General features: G+C 50.0%; 1 protein-coding gene across 1 annotated transcript in view; it reads left to right on the top strand.

Annotated features, from left to right (window-relative positions):
- The first annotated feature begins 213 nt into the window (after window positions 1-213).
- Window positions 214-6,000, top strand: part of BRINP1 (BMP/retinoic acid inducible neural specific 1) — a 175,570-nt gene continuing 169,783 nt past the window's right edge. Inside the window, exon 1 of the mRNA XM_030294212.1 lies at window positions 214-493. The gene's annotated coding sequence lies outside the window, so the exon portion shown is untranslated. The remainder of the gene's footprint in view (window positions 494-6,000) is intronic.

The following is a 6,000-nucleotide window of genomic DNA, read 5'->3' as shown; positions in this document are numbered from 1 at the left end:
TTCATTTTCGCCCGTCGCCGGGTAAGTCCCTCCTCCCGCGTAGCCCGGCCTCCACTGCTCCCCGCCCGGAGACCGCGGCGCACTTGGACTTCCCTCTCCATTCGCTGGCCGCCTCGCTCCCGGTCCCCACGGCTGTGAACTGATCTGGCGCGGGGAGGGGGGAGGAGGAAAGCGCAGGCGAACGAGCGAGCGAGCGAGGGAGCGAGGGAGCGGGCGAGCGAGCCAGAGAGCAAAGCGAGAGCGAGAGAGCCGGGAGGCTGAGGGAGTAGTGACCGCCTTCCGGAGCCGGGATTCATGCCTGTCCTCGGGACCTGCGGAGGGGACTTTACGGCTGAGTATGAGCCAGGCTGCTAGGAGCCAGGTACCCCCACGCCTGCAGTCCCCGCGCCGTTCCCGGTATGCGAGCTGGACGCAGGGCTCTCCCAACTTCCCACCGAGCCGAATAAAAAGCGTCCTCCCGCAGCTCTCCGCCAAAGACGGACATTGACTCCAGGTAAGGCGGCGCCGGGCGCAGCGCCCGCCAGCCCCGCTGCCCTTGGAGACGGCCCCGGACCGCATTCGGGGCGCCCCCGCCCGCCCCTCCCCTCCCCCTCCCGTCACCCTTCGTCTCTTCCGTTGGCCGCCCAGCCGCCTCCAAGTCCTCGCAGGTTCCTTGGAGGGGGAGGGCTCTGCTTTCTGGGGCGCAAGGGGTTAAATGCGGGTTTTAGTAAGTGGTGTGTGTGCTCCCCGCGCGCTCCCGACGTGTGTACCGTGGTGGGAACTTGATGTGGTGCTAGTGTGTGTTTGCGTGTGCAGCGTCGTTTGCGTTTGATGCGTGTTTGTGCTGTGCTGTGCTCTGTGTGTGTGTGTGTGTGTGTGTGTGTGTCGGGGAGGAGGTAAAGAGAGGTCCTATAACCTACTTAAGGCGCGATGTGTGTGTGCATGTTTGTACGTATGTGTTTGTATGTGTGCACTTGTGTGTCTTTTTAATTAGGTCTTTCCAGCTTACATGGAATGGGATCCTTACTATAGGATCACGTAGCCATCGGGAGACCCGCTGTGGACTTCTTGGCGCTCTGGGCTTGGGTTTTGGGGAGCATTCCAGGGATAAGGACAGCACCTTATTTACCCCAATATTGATACCCTGGAAGGAAAATTCCTCCAAACGTTGGAGACCTGGTAGACTTGGACTCATCGTTTAATATGAAAGAGAAATGGCCAAACCCTGAGGCAATGACATGCTGTCACTTTAAATTCCACACTGGGCAGGCTCCAGGATTCTGATGGGAATTTGGAGTCACTGGGTAGTGGGTGACAGAGAGAGAAGTCAGCGGTGGGCTCCTTATCTGGGGCTTGGCAAGTCTGGGATAGAGTCTACCATGCCTCTCCATGTGTAATCATAACAGCAGGACAGCGCCTCCTGGTACTGGTGCTTTTGGGGATGATCTGAGCAAGTTTGCATGTATCCCCCTAAAGGGAAAGGAGGAGAGTCCTCAGAGACCTGCTCATCCATCATAGTTACACAGGATCACAGGGAAAATTTCATATGGGGGCAGCTGTGGGTAACGTGGAAGGAGATGGATGGGGCACTTCCCTAAGAGATCCCTCCTTCCCTTCCCCATTTCAGAAAGGCTTGGGAAGCCCCAAGAGAATCTCTTCATAAACTGTGCCTCCTTATGGCTCCACTGGAGTTAGGAGGAAGATGGGAGAGCAGAGAGATTGTGTGTGCGTGTGTGCGTGTGTGTGCGTGTGTGTGTGCGTGTGTGTGTTTCAGTGCTGAGGGAGATCCACAATGTGGGAATGGTTGTGGGTGGGGAATTCATGGCAGAATGTGGCCGTAATTGACTTAAACTGCTATCGATTTGCACCTCACATCTCTTGCTAGGCTCCAAAATACTGCCAAGGGCACGGGTTGGGGGGGGGGCGGTGGCGGCGGTGGGGAGAATGTCAGTAAGGAAGACAGTTTGGGTCAGGTCTCTCTTTCCTCTTTCCTCCACCTCCCAGGAGGCTCTCTTGGTAAGTCCCCTGGCCACCCTGGCTAGGTCCTGCTGGGTTTGGACTCTGGGGCCAGCCATTGATTTGATTCCCGGCTGCCTCTTAAAGGCTTGCCCTACTCAGCAAAAATGCTGAGTTTTACTGCTGTTAGCATGGCTTCCAGACTCGGCAGCTGTTACTTTCCCAAGGTAAGAGGCAGCCGTTCTGCCGCCAGGCATGGAGGCTAGTGGAGGACAAGGGCTCAGATGCTGGGACGGCCCCTCGTCTACCCCAGCTGGCAAGGAGCCACTGAAAAGACCTTTTGGGGAAAAGAAAAGTAGAAATATAATTGTGTTTTAAAAATGATAGGGGTGTGTGTGTGTGTGTGTGTGTGTGTGTGTGTGTATGTGCATATGTGCACGCGCGTGTAGCTTCTGAGGCAAGATAAAAGCAAACATGTGTTTGCAAGGATCTGCCCTGGCGGGTGGGTGACCGTGCTGCCTGCAGGCACTTGTACCTCAGGCTGCAGCCCTCACGGGGCCACAAGGAATCTGCTTCTGGAAACTCATGTCAGAGCAGGGCCCCCTGGTTCATTTTGTGTGGGGATGTAAAGTCAGAGGAGGACACCCTGTGTTAGGATCCACTCTCGTTTTATTTCTTTTTCAATTCAGCGACAATTAAAGCTGGAAGGAATATTAAAGAGCAGACAGGCAGGACTTGTGGCCCGGAGAGGGGATGAGAATTCCACAGCATTCTCTAGCAAGTTCGTGGTATGCCCAGGGCTAGAACCTATGACGGGTGTCTGCCTGACACCCAGATCGATGTCCTTTCCACTTCACCATACTGCCCGGGGACTATGTATTGTTCCCCAGTCCCAACCGGCCACTGTGCTCCCACCCAAGACAATCACTGTCTCCCGTCTTCAAACTTCTCATTTCAGAGGTGCTCCATCTATAAACATGACCCCGGAGAGAAGGGATCCAATGCCTCAGTCACTCTCCCCACTAGACAGAGAGACAGATAGTCAGATACACACACACAGACACACACACAGACACACACACACACACACACACACCATCCATTCCTTCTCCGGTGGCTTCAGAGAATTACACACAGGCAGGGACCCAATACTGACTATGACTGGTGGACAGAATCCAACAGAGCATCGGACTGTACCTGAGTTCTTTATTAAGGAATTCTTGGCCTTCCAGAGTTAAGTGTATACCCATCTACCAATGCAAATACTTCAGGCAAATTAATTTCTTTATATTAATGAGAATCTTGCCCTATACAGTTATGCATACTGCAGTCACAGGAACATGTCCAAGCACACGTGTGTACGTGCACTCATACACACATGTGCACATGCAGACTTAGAAACCTTTCCTCCTTGCTATAGTCCCCAAAAGGGAATTTCAGCCTCCGCACCGAATTGTGTTCCCCTGTATAAAGGCATCACCCACACAAAGACTTGGGACTCATCATCCCGGAGAAGGGGAAATGTAAATCCCTGTGAAGGATAGGCTCTGGAGAAGTCAGAGCCAAGCCCACGCAAAAGTGCTCCCAGAGTCCTAGATGCTCATTTTGGGGTGCAGGCGAGCACTGAGAAAAACATGGGGGTTTCAGGCCCATCTGCAATAGAGCCTTTCCACACAGGCTTTTCCGAGGCTGGATGGCACTTTAGCTCCCAGAAGGGGGAGCTGTGACTCCATTTCAACGGAGGAGAACTGGCTCAGAGATTCCAAATCAGCTGTTGGGCCCCCGTTGAGTTTCCATGGCCCAGCTCAGGCTGCAGTGAATACATTCGAAATGGTACAGGTGGGGACTTTAAAAACCCTTCTCCCCTGGTCAGTCCAAATAAAATGTCTTCGTGCTTGCAAGAGTTTATGCTGTTGACCACAAAGTCTTCCGTTTTTCTGGAAGGGCCTTTGGTTGTGTGAAGAGACATTTTCTGTTTGACACCCTCTAGCTTGCCCCCTCCCAATTCCTTAGGTGAAATCATGAGTGCTTATCACCCGAATAGGCCACTAAGGTTAGACATAACCCGCCCTTCTCTCCCTGCGTTCCCCTCGCTAAAATCCAAAGATTAATAAATTGGCCGCTGGACTTCTGGTAATCATATTAAAGACAAGATGGGGGTCGTGTGAAGAGGACAGATTTTCAAATGTCATCCTCCAGATAATCCCCCCTCAGGTTTTCCATGCTAACCCCATCTGCAAGGAGCACCTTTATGTTTCTCTCCTCCATCCCTCAGCTTCAGCCCCCACTTTTTAACATCCAGCTCAAATGACCCTGCCAAGAAGTCTTCCCAAAATCTTATTTTGGAATAAATCTTTCTCCCCTGTTCATTCATATAATTTTGCCTGAAACTCTATTTTAGCTTCTATCCCTGTTTGCCCTGTTTTGTAACTCTGCGGATATATGTCTCTTCAACAGGGTCTTAGTAAGAATATTTTCTTTTATCTCCAGGGACTGACACATAGTAGTTGCTCTGTAAATGTTTGCTATGGCATTTGAGGCTAGGCTCAGTTATAGCTGTCATCCTTCTCTCTCTCTCTCTCTCTTATTCTTTCTCTTTCTGATAATCGTTTCATGTTCTCGCAAAGCAATACAATCATGGTTTCAAATCATGCTACCTATACTATCAACATAGGGATATCGATGATACAGATGGATGAAATTATGTCCTACTTGGAATAAACATTGCCCGACTGTGTTCCAGGGTCTTTAGTTTTCTTCTCATTCAATCTTCCTTTCCACCCAGTGAGGCAGATACAGTCCTTTTACGGAAGAAGAAGGTGCAACTCATGCTGGCTAGGTCCCTTGCCCAAGGTCACACGACCAGCACAGCCAGAAGTGGAACCTGACTCCTTCTTGCTTCAGCACCTCTACTCTTTCTTGGGGGCCACTGAGTGAATGGTAACCGTTGTGGATGACCAACAGGACTGGGTTGTTCAGCAGATTCCAGTATAGCTGAGAGCATAGTATTGACCCTTTGAAATTGATGTTATGAAGGACTCATGGACTCATTTGATCAACGAATCTTAGTGTTCTAAGGTTTCTGAATAACCAGATCTTTCTCCTTACTCAAGAATCAAGAATCCCTTTTGGAATACTCATAACACATGTCCACTCAGTCTCATTTTTAGCAACAGTGAAGTCACTATCTCACAAACCAGCCTGTGTTGTATTGGGAGAGCTTTGTTGGGATGTGTTCTCACTGTGACCCTAAATCTGCCTTTTATCGTAAGTCTCTCAAATCATATAACACAAGTATAAGTCTCTTCTAATCTCAGTTCTTCCCATATCGTGGAAGCATCATCATGTCACCACAGATATTCTTCTTCAGACCAGAAGGGTCTGTTTCCACAGCCCTGGATCCTGCAACACCAAGCTCAATGTTGTTCTCTGGGCTTTCTCTAGTGGATCACACTTACAGGGTTTAGAAGCCGAAAAAGGGGGAGGGTGACCTAAAATTGAGTGAGGATTAAAAGGGACATTGAATCCTTCATTTTTTCAACAAATATTTATTAGGTGACAGCTATTTCTCAAGCATTGCTCTGGACCAGTGCTATCAAGTAGAACTTTCTTAGGTAATGGATGTGTTCTCTGTGCTATGCATTACGGTAGCCGCTAAGCACATGTGACTGCTGAGCGCTTGAAATGTGGCTAGTGTTACTGATGGACTGAGTTTTTGATTTAATCGAATTTTAATTTTAATGTCAGTAGCTGTTTGTGATGAGTAGCTAATGGACTGAATGGCACAGCTATGGGCATGAGTAATGTAGCACAAGCATGGTCCTTTTTTTCGTGAAGCTCGTAGTCCTGTGGGAAGAGACGGGTAATAAATGGTAAACAAAGAGATGAGCAAAATCATTTCACCTAGTAGTAAATGTCATGCAAATAATTTGGGGCAAGAGGCTAGAAAGGAATGTGGATGGTGTAGCTTTAGATAGGGTAGTCGGGAGAGACTTCTCCGAAGGCGTGACATTAGACTGGTTTAAGCGAGGGGAAGCCAGCCATGTGGCAGAGACAGCAAAGATG

The sequence above is a fragment of the Lynx canadensis genome, chromosome D4 (assembly GCF_007474595.2).
Source record: "Lynx canadensis isolate LIC74 chromosome D4, mLynCan4.pri.v2, whole genome shotgun sequence".
NCBI lineage: Eukaryota > Metazoa > Chordata > Mammalia > Carnivora > Felidae > Lynx > Lynx canadensis.
The sequence above is the reverse complement of the archived record's forward strand: the minus strand, read 5'-3'. Positions and strand labels throughout refer to the sequence as shown.